The 16,969-nt window shown below is 51.6% G+C and overlaps 1 long non-coding RNA gene across 1 annotated transcript; it reads right to left on the bottom strand.

Moving 5' to 3' along the window:
- Nucleotides 1-697: 697 nt before the first annotated feature.
- Nucleotides 698-4,663, bottom strand: LOC146752965 (uncharacterized). The gene is made up of 3 exons (XR_014940265.1): nt 4,566-4,663; nt 2,495-2,679; nt 698-1,015 (listed from the first exon to the last, which is right to left on the bottom strand). It is a non-coding gene; the product is annotated as an uncharacterized LOC146752965 (long non-coding RNA).
- Between the last annotated feature and the right edge of the window lie 12,306 nt (nt 4,664-16,969).

Raw genomic sequence — 16,969 nt, 5'->3', positions numbered from 1 at the left:
ATCACAGCAACTATGCCTTGACTGTAAGAGGAAAGGAGAAGGATCAAAGCAAATACCTCTCACTCTCATCTTGGTGCTGACATCAACATTTTTGGCAACAAATTTCACTTCTGCTCCATCCTCGTTCTTGGTGACGTTCTTTATGATTAGGCTGTGAGTAGTTTGGGTTCTCTTGATGATCCAGGTCTCGCTTTCCTGTAAGACTTTACCACTGAGGTACCAAGTGCCGCAACACGTTGTTGTAAGGTCAATAGTAAACATGGCATCCCCTCCAGGTACAGCTTCACCAGTTGTTAGGGGGGATTTCACAACCAGGACTGGTTCTGAGGAAGAACAACATGTATGTCTTAATGCTCTTTAGATGCAAGTCTGGTATCTCATTTAGAGATGGAAGATTAAATCATAGGGACATTTCTACTTCTCCCTTTGCATGAGTGCTGGAAGAAGCACTTCTATGCTTAAGATCTGTTACAGATCTTGCACATATGAGATATCAAAAGATAAGGATATTCATGTCCCTGTCAGAGAAACATAACTTGTATCACTTTAGTGGTAGCTGGAGGTTGATAGGAGATAGGAGAACTAGGAATAAGGGAAAGCCTTTGGTGTGTTAATGCACTGCTATCCTTAAAGTCAAAGGAAGCATCTTTAGGGAACCAACACAGCTGCTCAGCACACACTGACCCATTTCCACTGGGGTTTTTGTGCTTACCAAGGTGCACGCTCCCTGGGAATTCCAGAGACGGGCTCTGTCCATGCGCATTGACTGCAGACACTCGGAACTGATCATCAGCCTCTTCAGACAGATTGCCCACCGTGAACTCTGGGACGGGGACATGAGACTCGTGGCACCTCACCCAGGTGAAGCCAGTTAGTTTCTTGCATTCCACGACGTAGCCATTGATTGGAATGGGGCGGTGCATCTTCGGAGGGGTCCATGCCAGCATCACTGAGGTTTCTGTTTTATTTTCCACCACGGGGTCAGCTGGGGGCTGGGTGGGAGGTTTTCTGGGAGCTGAACAGAAATAAATACAGAAATATTAGCATAAGGTCATGTAGGCTGGAAAAGACCTTCAAGATCAGCAGACTCAACTTTCAGCATGACCTACTGAGTCCCACCATTAACTACTGTGCTACCTGAGGACATACATGACAAGCTTATTCCTGCAGGTATTTGCATAGTGAATATATTCACCCTCTGGTTGCTTTGGAACATTTTAGAGGTTAAAATCCCATCAGACTTTTTCACTGTGTGCAGCCACTGATACAGGCAGGAGGCTGGGAATTACCTGATGGGCTCTAGTTACAGACTACTGACACAGTCAAGGATTGATTTCATTTCATTTTGGCCATCAGAAAGTTTGGTGTCTGGTTTAAGTCACCCAATTATAATTTAAGACTCCAAATATAATCATATGGAGAACAGTGCATTTAGGAGAACTCATCTCATCTTAATAAACCTGAGTGAAATCACAGAATCATAGGATCATGGGAGGGCTTGGGTTGGAAGAAACCTTCAAGATCATTAAGTGCTAGATGCCAAAGGTCCCACTAACATAGCATGAAGCCGAAAGCTAGACGCTGGTATCAGATCTCCTGACCTTACCATCAGAAATTGAGATGTCATATTTTGCTCAGAGGTGCCTGCTTGTAGGAGGGACAGCTTCCGAGCTTTTTCTGCTCCAGGAAACAGCTCGAGCTTCAGAATTTAAACAGCAGTCAGAAATTAAACTGAGCTTTGTCACCTTCATCAAATAGAAGGAGTGGTTGGGTGGTACAGCTTTCCAAATAACTTAGAAACTGTCACAACAATCAGATGCCTACCTTTTCTTTTTTAACTTGTTAATACATAGAGCTTAATAGCATCAGAATGCCCCAAGCACTTCAGATAACAGGACAGCTGTAAACCCTTCTTTAAGGATTCCTTTGTTTAATCACTGAGTAACTGTAATTCAGTGGTGCTGGTGGGAGAAGTGAAGTCTTAATCTTCCCAGATGGAGAGTAGAGTTGATGTTCACATGCAGACTGGTGCTGCAGCAGAGCCAGAAACCACTCATTTGGGAAACACAGCACCAAGAAAATAATGTGAATAGCTTCATAAAATCAGGCAGCTTCACCCAAATTTCATGGCAGGTCCATTATTCTTCCTATTTTCAGGAAGAAATGTTTTCCCTGTTTCTTGTAGTTTTATTTTCTCTTCCTTTCCAGCAAGCATCTTTGTAGCTTACAAATTGTTTTCTAATCACCTCCTGGTGTGGACAAATCACACAGGTTTTACTCCATGTTTTACATAGTTAGCATTTTATATTTGTTCCAGTATGGAACTGTACAGTCATAGAATGGCCTGGGTTGAAAAGGATCTCAAAGATCACAGAATCACACAGAATCACAGAATCCTTCTGCAAAAGAAAACACAAAAGCTACAGGGACTTGGAACTACTTTGTATATCGAGATCAGAAGGAACTGAGAAGTTTTCAAGTACAAAGAACTTACTTTTCCAGATTGCCTTTTCCAGACTGCTGTTCCAGCAGTGACAACAAGCGCAGGCAGCCCGGAGGACATGGCAGACATCGATGATCGGCTGGCATGGATCAGCGAGGATGAGTTTGGGCACAGCACAGCTGGCAAGGGATGCTGGGGTGGCTGCAGCAAGACAAGAGCTCCTCCAGCCTGAAGATCTCCATCACCAGAAGAAAAAGGACAGGGTGAAAGTAAGGAAGACGCGCAGACGAGAAGAGCAGAAAGGGAGATGAGGAGGGAACTTGGTGCGGTGGCAATTCTGGGGGAGAAATTGTACTCTGATAATGTTACACTTGAAATTCAGTGTTGCAATTTGGAGGAAGGAATTATTGGGGTGGGAATCTGGGGGGCCGTTGTAATACCAGAAGAATTTTACAGAGCAGCAGCCATGCATCAAGAGAAGGGCTTCACACAGCAGCAGCTGTGGAGGGAGAAACAGCATGAGAACCAAGGACACCTCTAGGAAAAGAATGAGTAGCTCGGGGCTTTCAACGGGGGTTTTAGGGTTGTTATTGCGGTAGCTTTCCTCCAATTGGTGTCTGTGGTTTTTAAATGCCCTCGTCTGTCTGCTATAAAAGCATGGCTTTTCGGGCAGTCGATGGACGCAGCCATATTTAACCATACTGCTGTCTGGCTGTTTGTCCTAGCGGTCTGACCTTTTGCCTTCAGGTTCGCCAACTACTGTCTCAGGAACCAGAGTTATCAGGCATTATCCAGGTTATCTTGTGCTTCTACTATGTTAATAGATTGGATGTGAATCCAATGGGGTCTGATGTTACAAATGGTGCTGGAATCTGCGGCAATAATCATTGAATGTATTAGTAATGCTCGGTTATGATGCTATTACCTCTCTTATATCCAACTAATTTGGATTTTTCAAATATGACCACGCATCACTTGAGAGGAAGGCACACGCTCATAGAACTGAATGGGGGAGTTGATTTCATTTTCCAAGCAGGTGTTCCACTTGGGCTCTGTATCACGCACTGGCCATGCGGATATGGAGTACAACTGGAAGAAATCCCTCAGACCCTGAATGCAGGAGAGAATGTGTGGTGGGTGAGAGAGGAAAGGTGCACTTTGAAGCAGGGGACGCCCTGCTGGCACTGCCTGCCGCATCCACCACCAACACGGTTTGCTCTTTATCCTGCTCCACAGCTGCTGCTCTGTCAAGTCCTTCTCTTGATCCATGGCTGCTGCCATTCTTCTTGGATTACAACAGGGGGCTGGGAGGTTTTTGGCAGAGGGAGGGAAGTTGATTGGGGGTGGGAGTTTGAGGGGGTGGGATCAGAACGGATTGTTAGGATGGGAAATGGTTGGGAATACTGTCATTTCTTGACTGTTTGCTACGTTCAATGATTACATGTCTTTGCCATATTTCTGCCTGCCTGCGGCCGTTCCTTCAGTTACAAAGCCCACCTCCCCAGGCCCCCGGGCCCACCTTCAGGGCAATGTGAAAGGGCAGCAGAAAGGGCAGTGTCCCAGATCTGCCACCACCATTGGACCCATCCCTCCCCTCCTCAGTCAGTTCTGCGTGGGAATGGAGGGATGAGAAAGGGGGATGGACGGGGATTCTGGGAGAGCTGAGTGGCTCAGCCTGGAGTGGAGGAGGCTCACTGCCATCCCAGACACAGCCATCAGTCCCCAGGTGCAGAGAGGACTGAGCCAGGCTGCACCCTGCAGCACCCAGCAGCAGGATCCCAGTCTGAGGCCTGCCTAGGTCGTGTGGCTGCGCTGCAGGCTGAGCTGTAGAGAAAGCCCCACTTGGAGATTTCTTCGCTCCCTGAATGTTCCCCCCTTTCTCCATCTTGCTCTGCTCCATCCCCAGCCGCAGCCCGGCGTCCCCGACATGTTGCTGTGCTTGCCGAGCTGGACTTGGCCCTTGACCTGTACAGGCCCCTGTCCCCACCTGTCGGATATCCACCTTGCCTTCTCACCCCTCTCTCTAGATCCAGTTCATGCCCCATCTATCTCACCTCCATGTCCCACCTACGTCCTCTCTACGTCTTTTGGTCTCCCCCAAACCACCCTCACGGTGCCTTACCTCCTGGCAGGCTCAGGGAAGGAGCACCCGGTGCCCTGAGCCCACAGGCCCAGCCCTGCACAGCACTGCACACAGCACTGTCATGGCGGCGCCCGGTGCTGCCGCACAGCATCCTGGGAGTGGTAGTTCCTGCGGGGCCTGCAGCTCCCAGCAGGCCCTGCAGCTCCCAGCAGGCCCGGGCGAGGGCAGAGGGGAGCAGTGCTGTCAGCCGGGAGCTCGCCCAGAGAGCCCGATGTTCGGAGCACTTCACACCAGGAACTTTGGACTCGGCTGCTTCTGTCCACAACGTCCCTGAGCTGCTCAGGAAGCACAACTGTCTCACCCTCTGAGAGCTGGGCTGTGCAAAGGAGGCTGCAGTTGCAGGCTCAGCTCTGCCCTGTTCCAGCAATGCACTTCCTTACAACTGGAGCACTGTCACGCTTGCTTCTTGCTTCAACGGAGCAATCGCCCACCGCTTTGCACACCTCTGTGCTCGTGCAAATGGCCACCACCCCATCCCTGCACACACACACACACACACACACACACACACGTACCACCCCATCCCTGCACACACACACACACACACACACGTACCACCCCATCCCTGCACACACACACACACACACACACACACACACACACACATACCACCCCATCCCTGCACACACACACACACACACACACACGTACCACCCCATCCCTGCACACACACACACACACACACACACACACACGTACCACCCCATCCCTGCACACACACACACACACACACACACACACACACACACACACATACCACCCCATCCCTGCACACACACACACACACACACACACGTACCACCCCATCCCTGCACACACACACACACACACACACACACACACGTACCACCCCATCCTTGCACACACACACACACACACACACACACACACACGTACCACCTCGTCCTTGCACACCCTCCCACATGCGTGCACAAATCTCTGCAGTGCGTGGACACACCTGTGCACACCCACGTGTGTGCAGCCCCAGCACTGCCCACAGCTCTGTGCACGCTCATTTGTGCATGAAGAGGAACGTCTCAGTGGAAGCGTGGCTGTTCCTCCCCTCTGACGGGGCTGCTGTGGGACAGAAGAGGAAAGCAGAATGCGGCCACATTTTCCTCGTGGCTCCTAGTTCCTGTCTTACCATGGGAGACAAGATGAGCAACTCTCCCTCTCTGTGATGCTTAGCTCTGTACCTCTGCCATCATCTCTATACTCAGATGCTCCTGCATGTATTGCTGCACACAGTGAACCTGCAGGTCCCAAAGGAATCCTTGGCTGCTCTCCCTCACCTGGAGGTTGCAGGGTGCTGGGCCTCCTGCCTGTACCTCCTTCCAGGTGTCATTTGCCAGACCCTGTATGTCCAGCTGGTTGGAACTGCAGTCAACTAACACAAACAAGGTGTATGAAAGTAGTCTTTCCGTTTCCCAGGCATTCATCTTTATAAAAACACGTTGTGCTGTGAAGCACAGCAGGAAGCAACTCAACTGTGCAACAAATACTTGGAGCCTTGTTTCATCCCTCCCTGACCTCATTGAAAGGCTGACTGACACCTGCTTGCCAGCGGTGACTGTGGGTCTTTCCTCAGAGTCCAGAGCACATTAATCTCTTTTGAAACTCACACTCATTCGTGTTTCTTTTGTAGTTGCTGTTGCATTCATCAGGAAGGAAATGCACTGCACTTATTCTGCTGCATGTGCAGGCTCACTCTGCAGTGCCCAAGATGCCTTCATGAGGAGGAAAGGCAGCAAAGCCCTCTGCCAGCAGGGCCATGGAATCGTATGTCTACAGCATCATATCTCGGCAGAGCACTCACTGCGCCTGCTCCTCCCTGCTGAAATACATGGCCATCTCCACAAAGCTCGAGTCTCCTGCAAGCAAGCAAGAAACTCCAGTGCCAGTGGCTTTTCTGTCCCCGGCACACAAATGATGGCTGAGAGCATCTCGCTGTCTCCCTGCGCTCCCATCTCTTGCCCCTTGCCTTCTCCAAAACCTTCCCTGGAGAACCAGGTTGATCAAGTCCATGCTCATCAGCAGCTCCCACAGGTACTGTTCCAGCTCTTGCTGTCTTTTTGGCCTTCTCATCCACCGGCATCCCTCTGTCTGAGTCTCACCAGCTTTGTCACCAGAAGAGATTTCAACACTCGAGAATGAAGAACGCACATCTGGCTCCAAGGAATGTAACTCTCCTATCTCCCAGAGATCCACACCCTCTGTGTGCCATCTCACCTGGTCGTGAGCGTCCCTCACAGCCAGCCAGAAAAGCAAGCAGAGGCTGAGACCAAGGAACCCCTCCCTGATGTGCAGCTCTCTGACAGTTTCTCTTTACACAGAGTGCTGGCCGCAGCCGTGTGCATTATCACACACACTTGTATGGGCAGTTGGTGTCTAGACGTGAAGGAGACTTGCTAAGTGCTCTGCTGACATGTAGGGACAGAAAGAAAATTTGAATGGGGAGCTGGAGCATGTATATAAAGGATGTACGGACCTACAGTTAAGGATGTGGATTTGCATCTGAGTCCGTGCCTGCAGACGATGCAAGCGCTATGCATTGTCACCCAATGGAAATGATCAAACAGCTGCTTTGGGACAGACTGTTTGTAGGGCTCAGGAAGTGTGGCCTTCCAAGGTACTTCAGGTGTCCCAAAGAACAGAGGCAAGCAGTGATGATTCCTTTCTCTCTTGATTCTAATACTTGTAGGTAGAGCGCTTGAGAAAGACTTTGGAGGCTTTCCTCAGCCTCTACCTTTCCTTGTACCTTTACAAGAGCAGACTGTCTAAAAACAAGAAGACTGGACACAGATTTTGGGTTTGGTTATTTTTATTAGTTTTTTAAAAAATATTATAATATATACAATATAATATTACTTATTATTATATTATATATATTATGTATATAATGTATATTATGTATATTATAATATATATTATATAATCATATATTATAATATATATAATATATAAATAATATATAGATTTTTAAAAGTTGTTTTGGTGTTTTTGGTGGTTTTTGTTCTTTTAGTCCAGTCCAATGTAATAAATTCTCAGTCTTACAAGGGATGAATTTTTAAGGCCTTCCTGCTGATGGACCACACTCCACTTGAACGTCAAGTGGAGCATGAGGTAGCCTTCATCCAGAAAGGTAGAATCTTGATGGGATGTTGCTGTCTTATGGAGAGGAATCTCGGCGTCCCCCAGGCTGAGCCAACACACGGACACAGATTTCTGGATGGTGACCATCACTTTCTGCCCCTGCTCCTGCTGCCTGGTCTCTCTTCATCATCGGTATCCAGGAGGAGATAGGAAGCCCTGGAGGCACGGTGGTATCCAGGACATCATCTGAAACTTCTTCCACCAGATTGGAAGGTACCAGTCCTCTTGTGCCGTCCGTCAGCTCTCCCAGAAACCAGCCATCCTCATCCATGTCTCCACAGATGTAAACGTATTGTCCAGCTGTCAGTGGAAGCTCGTTTTCTGGGTCCTCATTAGGGCCCTCATAAGGATTTTGTAGCTGTGACGAGCTAAGAATCTTCGTTTTGGTGGTGATGGTCTGCGAAAATGTAGATGCAGACTGCCACTGCCCACTCTTTTGACTCCCCCGGCTTTTCCTGGGGATTGGGGCATTCCTGTTTGGGATTTCTGTGTGGCCTCAGCTTTTTCCCCATCTCCTGGAGCTGTGTGCATTTTTCCTCCAGACGCTTGCTGAGCGCTCCAAGCTTGATGTCAGCCTGCTGGAGGTCTCTCAGCAGGTGGTTCTGGGCCTTCAGGGCCTGGCAGTGACTCTCCAGGTTGCTCAGGGCTTGTTGAAGGTAGCTGCACTGCTCCAGCAGCTTGCTGCTTGTGCTGCCTGGGAACCCTGGGTCTTCCTTGGCCGTCTCATTCTCCTTTTCCAGATGCTGTCCCTGCAGCTGGTTGATGTCCTCTGCCTTCTCTGTGGCCTCTTTGGATGTGGAAGAGGCCTCCTTGAGCTGCCGGACTCTTTCCAACAGCTGCTGGGTACGGAGGCAGAGCGTACGCATCTTGTCCTTGAGCTGCTCTACCTTCTCCCACATCTGCTGAGAGCTGCTGCTCCTCAGCAGGCAGCACTTCTCTCCAAGGAGGCTGCACTGTCTATGCAGCTCCTTCAGCGTACTCAGCAGGTGGGTGTTCTGCTCCTGCTGCTCTCTGTGCTCAGGTGGGCAGGCCTCTTGTTGCTCTGCAGCCTCCTTTTCCAAATGCTGTCCCTGCAGATGGTTGACCTCCTCTGCCTTCTCTGTGGTGTCTTTGGATGCGGAAGAGGCCTCCTTGAGCTGCCAGACTATTTCCAGCAGCTGCTGGGTACGGAGGCAGAGCGTACGCATCTTGTCCTTGAGCCACTCCACCTCCTCCCACATCTGCTGAGAGCTTCTGCTCTTCTCTTCAAGGAGGCTGCACCGTCTCTGCAGCTCCTTCAGCTTACTCAGCAGATGGGTGTTCTGCTCCTGCTGCTCCCTGCGCTCAGGTGGGCAGGCCTCTTGTTGCTCTGTAGCCTGAACACCCACCTCTGCTACAGCCCGATGGCAGGCCCTGGCCCTGTTGAAGAAGACGCGTGGCTGCCCCTCCACGTGCTCCAGGATGTACTGCAGGAAGCGTCTTCTCTGCTCCTGCAGCTCACACTGGAGGCGCTTGCTCTCCACGGCCTGCTCTGCACGGGACTTCCAGCAGAGCTGCCGCTGGACTTCCTGCTGCATTCTGCGGCCCGCTCTGCTGCTGTCGCACCTCAGCAGCGCCTCCGCCAGCTGCCGCTGCAGTTGCCATGCCTGGCGGATGGTGTCATTGCGCTGCTTCTGCAGCAGCTCCTGCATCTGGTGCAGCTGGGCCTCCTTCTCCTGCAGCAGTTGGCAGATCTCTGCTTGCCACTGCCTCAGGCTCTGCTCCCGCAGGCGCTGCAGCTTTGACACCCGCACCCGCTCCCACTTGGAGCGCAGTTTGTCGGCCAGCAGCTGCCGCTCCTGCTCTGCCGCCTCCTGCCGCTCACGTCTCTCAGCAGCGCAGCGGCGCTGCAGCTCCTGGGAGCGGAGCCGCTCGCCCTCCAGCTGGGCCTGCAGTGCCTTCAGCTCCTGCCTCTTCTCCTCCCGCTGCGCAGGGCAGGTGGGGGGCTGTGCCGGGCCCCAGTGGGGAGAGGGTCGGCTGCCCGGGAGCCCCAGGTCTTCCTTGGCTGTGTCTGGCACCTAGAACCAGAAAATCATAGAATAACAGAATGGTTTGTGTAGGAAGGGGCCTTCCAGACTCTCCTGTTCCAAGCCCATGCCAAGGGCAAGGACAGCTTCCACTAGGTCAGGTGGCCCAAAGGTGCCTCCAGCCTGGCCTGGGGCACTGCCAGGCATGTGACAACCACAGCCTCTCTAGGCAGCCTGTGCCAGCGCCTCTGCCCCCTCATGGTGCCCCATCTTTTTTCTTATATCTCATCCAGACAAACAGTCCCTCTCCAGCTTTCCCCTCTTCTCCTTCAGGCACTGGAGGGCCACTCTGTGGTTTCCCCAGAGCCCCCCCTCCCCAGGCTGAACAATCCCCACTCTCTCAGTGTGTCATCTTACCTGGACGTGAGCGTCCTTCATGGCCGGTTGACTGGAGCCCTGCTCTGCACGGTGGCGGCGCAGAGCTCCCTCTCTGTCCTGGGAGCAGGACATTGCGTTACGGAGCACGTCTGCCCAGCTCCCCACGATGTAAAAGGTGAAGAGCCTCCTCTCCAGCTCCAGCTGACGCTGGAGGTGGCGGATGCAGGCGGGCTGCTCACCATCCGTCTCCCAGCGCAGCTTGCTGAGGACGTCCTGCAGCTGGGCATGGGCCGCCTCGCTGCTGGGGGGGTTCCTCAGCACCTTGGCCAGCTGCTGCTGCAGCTCCCGAGCCTGGCGCAGGGCTGCATCGCAATCACGCTGCAGCAGCTCCTTTGTCGCGCGCAGCTCGGCCTCCTTCCAGAGCAGCAGCTGCCGGGTCCCCGTCACCCGCTGCCGCTGCACCCACTCCTTCAGCTGCTGCTCTTCCTGGGCCTGCTGCTTCTCCCAGGCACAGCGCAGTTGGTCGGTCAGCAGCTGCCGCTCCCGCTCTGCCGCCTTCTGCAGTTCACATCTCTCGGCAGCCCAGCGGCGCTGCAGCTCCTGGCAGTGGAGCCGCTCGCCCTCCAGCTGGGCCTGCAGCACCTCCAGCTCCCAGCTGTTCTCCTCCTGCTGCGCAGCGCAGGCTGGGGGCTGTGCCGGGCCCCGGCGGGGAGAGGGCCGGCTGCACTTGGCTTGTCCCCGTCCCGCAATGCCTCGCAGCACAGCCATGGGAATCTGAATAGACCTTCGGCTTCCAAAAGCTGTAGCCAAAGGCCACCAACAATCACTCTCACTCTCACTCGTGGGATCTGCAAGGACAGATGCCCCTGACCCCGTAGCGCCCACTGCCTCTCGTCCCTGTCGCAAGGGTGTGCAGACAGTGAATGCCTTGGGGGTGCTGCGCCAGCACCTTCTGTGCTGTGTGCTGGCCCAGCTCATAATGGAGGGCGGGGCAGTGACCTTCAGTGCTATTGGACAGTGGGGCCTTCTGGCCCAGCTCATAATGGAGGGCGGGTCAGTGGTCTTGAACGCTATGGGGCAGTGAGACCCTGTGCCCCCTGCACATCATGGAGGGTGGGGCAGTGGCCTTCTGCGCTGTGGGGCAGTGCGGCCTTCTGGCCCCAGCACAAAATGGAGGCTGGGCAAAGTGGATTGAAGCGGTGTTGGGAGGAACCGCCTCCCACAGTGCTGGGCTACGTGGACTTCTCTGGCACTGGAGAAGAACAGCAGCAAGCCACCCGTCTCATTGTGATTTCCATTTAGATGGCAATAAAGGAAACATCTCACCATACCTACGAGCTAGTTAAGTTAAAAGAACCTGGTTGCCGGTGTACCCTGCTCAAGGAGCTGCTGGAGCAGATGGCCAGGCTGCTGCAAGAAATCAGCAGCCTGAGGAGCTTTTGGGAATCTCTGAAGGAGACAGGTAGGGGGAGGTGTGAGCCTACTTCCACCGCAGACAAACAGCCTCATCCTAAGTCCCCGCGAGTGGGAGGAGCCAATCCAGCTGCTCAGCTGCAGGTCAGAGACCTAGACAGCCCACGAGAGGAAGGGGGCTGGGCCCTCGTATCTGCTCAGAGCAGAAGGAAGCGTCTGCCCCCAAGCTCCACACAATACTGCCAACCTGTGCAGCGTCCCCTACAGCGTCCCTGAGTAATAGATTCCAGGTGTGAGAGGTAGGTTGTGTTTTTGCAGCATAAATTGTCAGTATTTCTGTATGTAGCATAGGAAAAGTTGCCTTTCACAAAGAAAGCTTCTGAACAGAGTAAACTTGAGACTAGGGCATTCTGACCACAGTAAAATTGGCATAGGCACCAGGTGAGGTAATTATGCAGGGCAGGGGCAAAAAGACAAAAAATGGACACAAAATGTACACAAATCGGACAAAGGATTAGACAAAAAATAGAGAAAATAATTGTATTAAGAAAGTAAAAAGGAAAAGAATTGGACAAAAAAATTGGAATAAGAAACTTAAAAGGACAAAGAATTGGACAAAAATGGGAGAAAGAACTTGAAAGGAAGAGAACTGGATCTGCAGCTTCATCACAGAATCACAGAATTGTAGGGGTTGGAAGGGACCTCTAGAGATCATCGAGTCCAACCCCCCTGCCAAAGCAGGCTCCCTACACCATGTTGCACAGCTCGGCGTCCAGGCGGGTCTTGAATAGCTCCAGAGAAGGAGACTCCACCACCTCCCTGGCAGCCTGTTCCAGTGCTCCGTCACCCTCACCGTAAAGAAGTTCTTGCACACATTAATGCGGAACTTCCTATGCTGAAGTTTCAGCCCGTTACTCCTAGTCCTGTCCCCACGCACTACTGAAAAGAGACCAGCCTCACCACTATGGCTCCCACACCTCAGGTATTTATAAACCTGGATCAAGTCCCTCTCAGCCTTCTTTTTTCAAGGCTAAACAGACCCAGTTCACTTAGTCTCTCCTCATAGGGGAGATGCTCCAGGCCCTTCACCATCTTTGTGGCCCTCTGCTGGACTCTTTCCAAGAGATCCCTGTCTTTTTTGTACTGGGGAGCCATGAACTGGACACAATATTCCAGATGAGGCCTCACCAGGGCAGAGTAGAGGGGGAGGATCACCTCCTTCGACCTGCTGGACACGCTCTTTTTAATACACCCCAGTATGCCATTGGCTTTTTTGGCTACAAGGGCACACTGCTGGCTCATGGTCAATCTGTCGTCCACCAGGACGCCCAGGTCCCTCTCAGCAGAGCTCCTCTCCAGCAGCTCTTCCCCCAGCCTGCACCGGTGCATGCAATTATTTCTCCCTAGGTGCAAGACTCTACACTTGCTTTTGTTGACCCTCATCTGGTTTCTTACTGCCCAGCTCTCCAGCCTGTCCAGGTCTCACTGAATGGCAGCACAGCCTTCAGGCGTGTCAGCCAATCCTCCCAACTTCGTGTCATCAGCAAACTTGCTGAGGGTGGTCACTATCCCCTCATCAAGGTCATTGATGAAGCCGTTGAACAAGACTGGAGCCAGTACAAACCCCTCGGGGATGCCGCTAGTTACAGGCCTCCAGCCAGACACCCTACCACCAAGGACAACTCTCTGCACTCTGCCAGTCAGCCAATTCTCGACCCACTTCACTTTCCGCTCATCTATCCCATATTTCCTCAGCTTTGTTATAAGGATGTCATGGGGAACAGTATCAAAAGCCTTACTGAAATCAAGGTAGACTACATCTACTGCTCTCCCCCCGTCCACCCAGCTAGTGACATCTTCATAAAAGGCCACCAGGTTGGTCGAGCACGACCTACCCTTGGTGAACCCATGCTGGGTACTCCTGATAACCTCCTTATCACCCAGTATTAAACCCAATACTACTCAATAGTAAAGTCTTACAGGAAAGCGAGACCTGCAGCATCAAGAGAACCCAAACTACTCACAGCCTAATCATAAAGAACGTCACTAAGAACGATGATGGAGCAGGAGTGAAATTTGCAGCCATCCCCTGCCATCATGGCAATGAATCTCAGTTTGGCCCCAGTGCACACCCGTCACTCACAACAACCAAAAATGGCCTTACTGGGAATGGCAACCACTGTCACCAAACCAGACCAATGCATTTCTTTCAGAAATACAAGGTCTGGTATCCTAACAGTTTTATGATCTTGTATCTTTCCCAGTTTTTATTTAAAAAAACAAATAAATTGTATTACTCATATAAACCATATATAATGTTGTATATGATGATTTGTTCCCCCTCTGCCCCCTCAACATAAACTACCTGTAACTACCCTTTGCTTTGGTTTCTATGAGGCCCCCTTTCCCTTTCAGTAGCAAAGTGCTCCCTTTACATTTATTATGGGGTCCTTTCGGCTCTTCATTGTGGCCCATGACAATTCATCTTCACACAGTGCAAACCAGATATGCCATAAGGTTGAACAGCTCTGTTGCACTAGAAAGCAAAGCACTGGCTTGCAACCACCCTGTTCACCCATCTGCAGGGCTTACACCAAGACACCCATCATCTCTCCTCCCTACTTTGACGACTTGCCACTGCTGTGAGGTACAACGACATTTAATTGCAAATGATAAACAAACATACTGAAAAGATCTGTCATGCTGCTTAGGCTGACCCCTGCTTTGTGATGCAACTCCATCCAGTCAGATCCACCACCGTGACTTTGACGGCTAGGAACAGAACAGCCTAAGACTGTCAAAAAGAAAATGATTCAGACACCCAGGTGCCACAGCTTTTCAGCACTTTACTCCCAGAACACTGAGACTCCAAACCCTCAGATGGATAACACCGAACTGGGTGCCAGCACTCTATGTAAAATGGCCTGCGTGGAGTTAGTTATTCTCAGCACCATCAGACCATCAGACTCAACTCCTCCAATAGGAACCCTTCCCTGGTGCCCATCTCTCCCCTATGCCCAGAGCCCCCATGTTGGGTGCCAGCTCTGCCTGCAGTTGCCCTGTTGGGGCTGCTGCTGCAAGCAGGGCAGTGTGGGGCTGCCAGGGAGGTGGACTTGGCACGGCCAGAGCAGAGGCTGCCACAGGAGCCCGATAAGACTGAACGTGCACGAGTCTACGGGGCGCCACAGACAACAGGCATCCCAGGGTCCCTTCCAACCCAAGTCAGTCGGCAGCTCCCAGCAATTCCAGTGTTTTGTTCAATGCCACATCTCATAAGCCAAAGCGTCAGCGAGGATGGAAGCAGCACATTTGGTAATGGACATTAAGCTGGATGACAACAGGTGACACCCAGCTACAACACAAATGATCAGATTCAACTTCAAGCACACTTTTTGGTTTCTACAACACTTCCCCTGTGCAACCAAATGAGGCCGGGTGGCCGGAGCTCCCACCAGAGGCAGGCTGCAGTGGGATTGGTTTGCCAGGCCTCAACTTTTCTAATCGGCTCCAGACAGGAAGTAAATACAGCTGCTCTTGAATTAAATACACACACTGAAATGGCACAGTGAAGCACCATGCTGAAGACAGAGCGGGTTTGGTGTGCACATGGTTTTGTGCAGCAGCACATGGAAAATTCAGTGACAGTAACTCCCACCATCGCTGTAAACAGCTTCCCTTTTGCATTGCAACCCACAGCCACACAGCCCAGCCCATCCTGCAGCCATCCCCTGCCATCATGGCAGTGACTCTGCCCCAACAAGCGGCTCATTACTGCCTGTAAGGCTCACCTGCCCATATGCTTACAAGCAAATCTCACACCTCTTGGTTCTGGATTCTAAATCAACCAGCACTTAAAAGGAGCCTAACAGGAGGGAGAGCAACATTTACCACTGTCAGGACAAGTGGAAAGAGTTTTAAGCAAAACAAGGGACAATCAGGTTCCACACAAAGGGAAATTTCTTTACTCAGAGGGCGGTGAGGCCCTGGCACTGCTGCCCAGAGAAGTGTGGGCGCCCCAACCCCAAAGGCTCCCAAGGCCAAGTTGGATGGAGCTCGTGATGCCTGAGCAGCTGCACGGAAACCCTGGCCATGGCAAAGGGCTGGAAGTGAGTGGGCTTTAAGGTCCTTTCCAACCTAAGCCATGACATGAGCCCAAGAATACAGAGAGATGCAGTTGTGCTTAGAATTGTTACCAGGAAAAAGTCTGTTGGGATTGGAAATATTAAAGCCTCAAGCAGTTAATACGTAGCAATTCACAAGATCAGGCCATGGGAGTGAAACATGAGTTTGTGACATGAGGCCGGATCCTGACCAAGGGAAACGAAGCTCAGAGACAGGGCTGCAAGCTGAGCGACCACACTCAGATGGCAGTATGGGATGTTTACATGCTAGCAGTGCCATCAGCAAGTGCAGGCGTTAGGGTGACAATTGTAACTGTGCCATGAAACAACTTCACCTGCACCTGGAAAATGACTCAGGGCAACATGCAGACAATGAAAAGCAGAGGCACCTGTTTCTCCTCATAACTCTACACCTCTGCTGCTCTGCCTGAATGTGGGAGAATTGCAGCCACCCTGCAGGATCATTGCAGGGGACAAAAGTGGGTCCAGACCCATAGAAGAGCCCCAAGGATGCTTTGGGTGATGGAACACAGCGTACCCTCACAGGGCAACGCAGGATCCCAAATTGGGAGCAGCGGCTGATGCAGCAGAAGGCCGTGCAGCCAGAAACAGCTTGAGGGAAATCTCAAGATTGCACCAAGGGAAAGGGCAAAGTTCCTCCCTTGGGGAGGACCTAAATAAGGCACCAGGGAATGTGGGGAGTGACCAGCTGGAAAGCAACCCTGTAGAAAAGCCCCGGGGAAGCAACGTTGGCAAGGGACACGGAGACAAACAGAGGCTACCAAAGTACATTGGCCAGAAAAGGGAGAGGACAGAAAATATTCAACCCACATCCCACCAACAAACAAGACAGGGGGACTGATGGCTAACAAATGACATGCAGGAGGCAGAAGTGTAATATTAAAGAGCAAAGCCCTGAGTAGGATCACACAATCCATAAGAACATGCTATAAACATGAGGCTGATGTTCACAACTCTCCATCCAAGTCATGTTAAACATCACCCAAAAAGGGAAGAGAGAAGGCTGGGATGTGAGGGATAGTACAGGAGGGTGCAGAGGAGGGGCGGGATGAGAGATTAAGTAGAGGAGAGAAACCAAGAAGCTGGGCTGCGCTTTCCTAACCAAGACAGGGATCCCTTCTTGGTAAGCACTGCCCCTTCACTTCCTGCTGAAAAACACCCAGGATAGCATTTGCTTTGCTAGCACTGCTACCAAATACCAGCACAGTCACAGCCACAGCACTGAGCAACAGCATCCACAAATCTGTTACATTTCTAGCTTCAATAGATCATTTATTCTCACTGTTAGTGAAACTGTCCCAGTTAAAGCCCT

Source organism: Coturnix japonica, unplaced genomic scaffold, assembly GCF_054131305.1.
Source record: "Coturnix japonica strain WE unplaced genomic scaffold, WE-NBRP24 Scf040, whole genome shotgun sequence".
NCBI classification, from domain to species: domain Eukaryota; kingdom Metazoa; phylum Chordata; class Aves; order Galliformes; family Phasianidae; genus Coturnix; species Coturnix japonica.
This window is presented reverse-complemented; position numbering and strand designations above follow the sequence as displayed.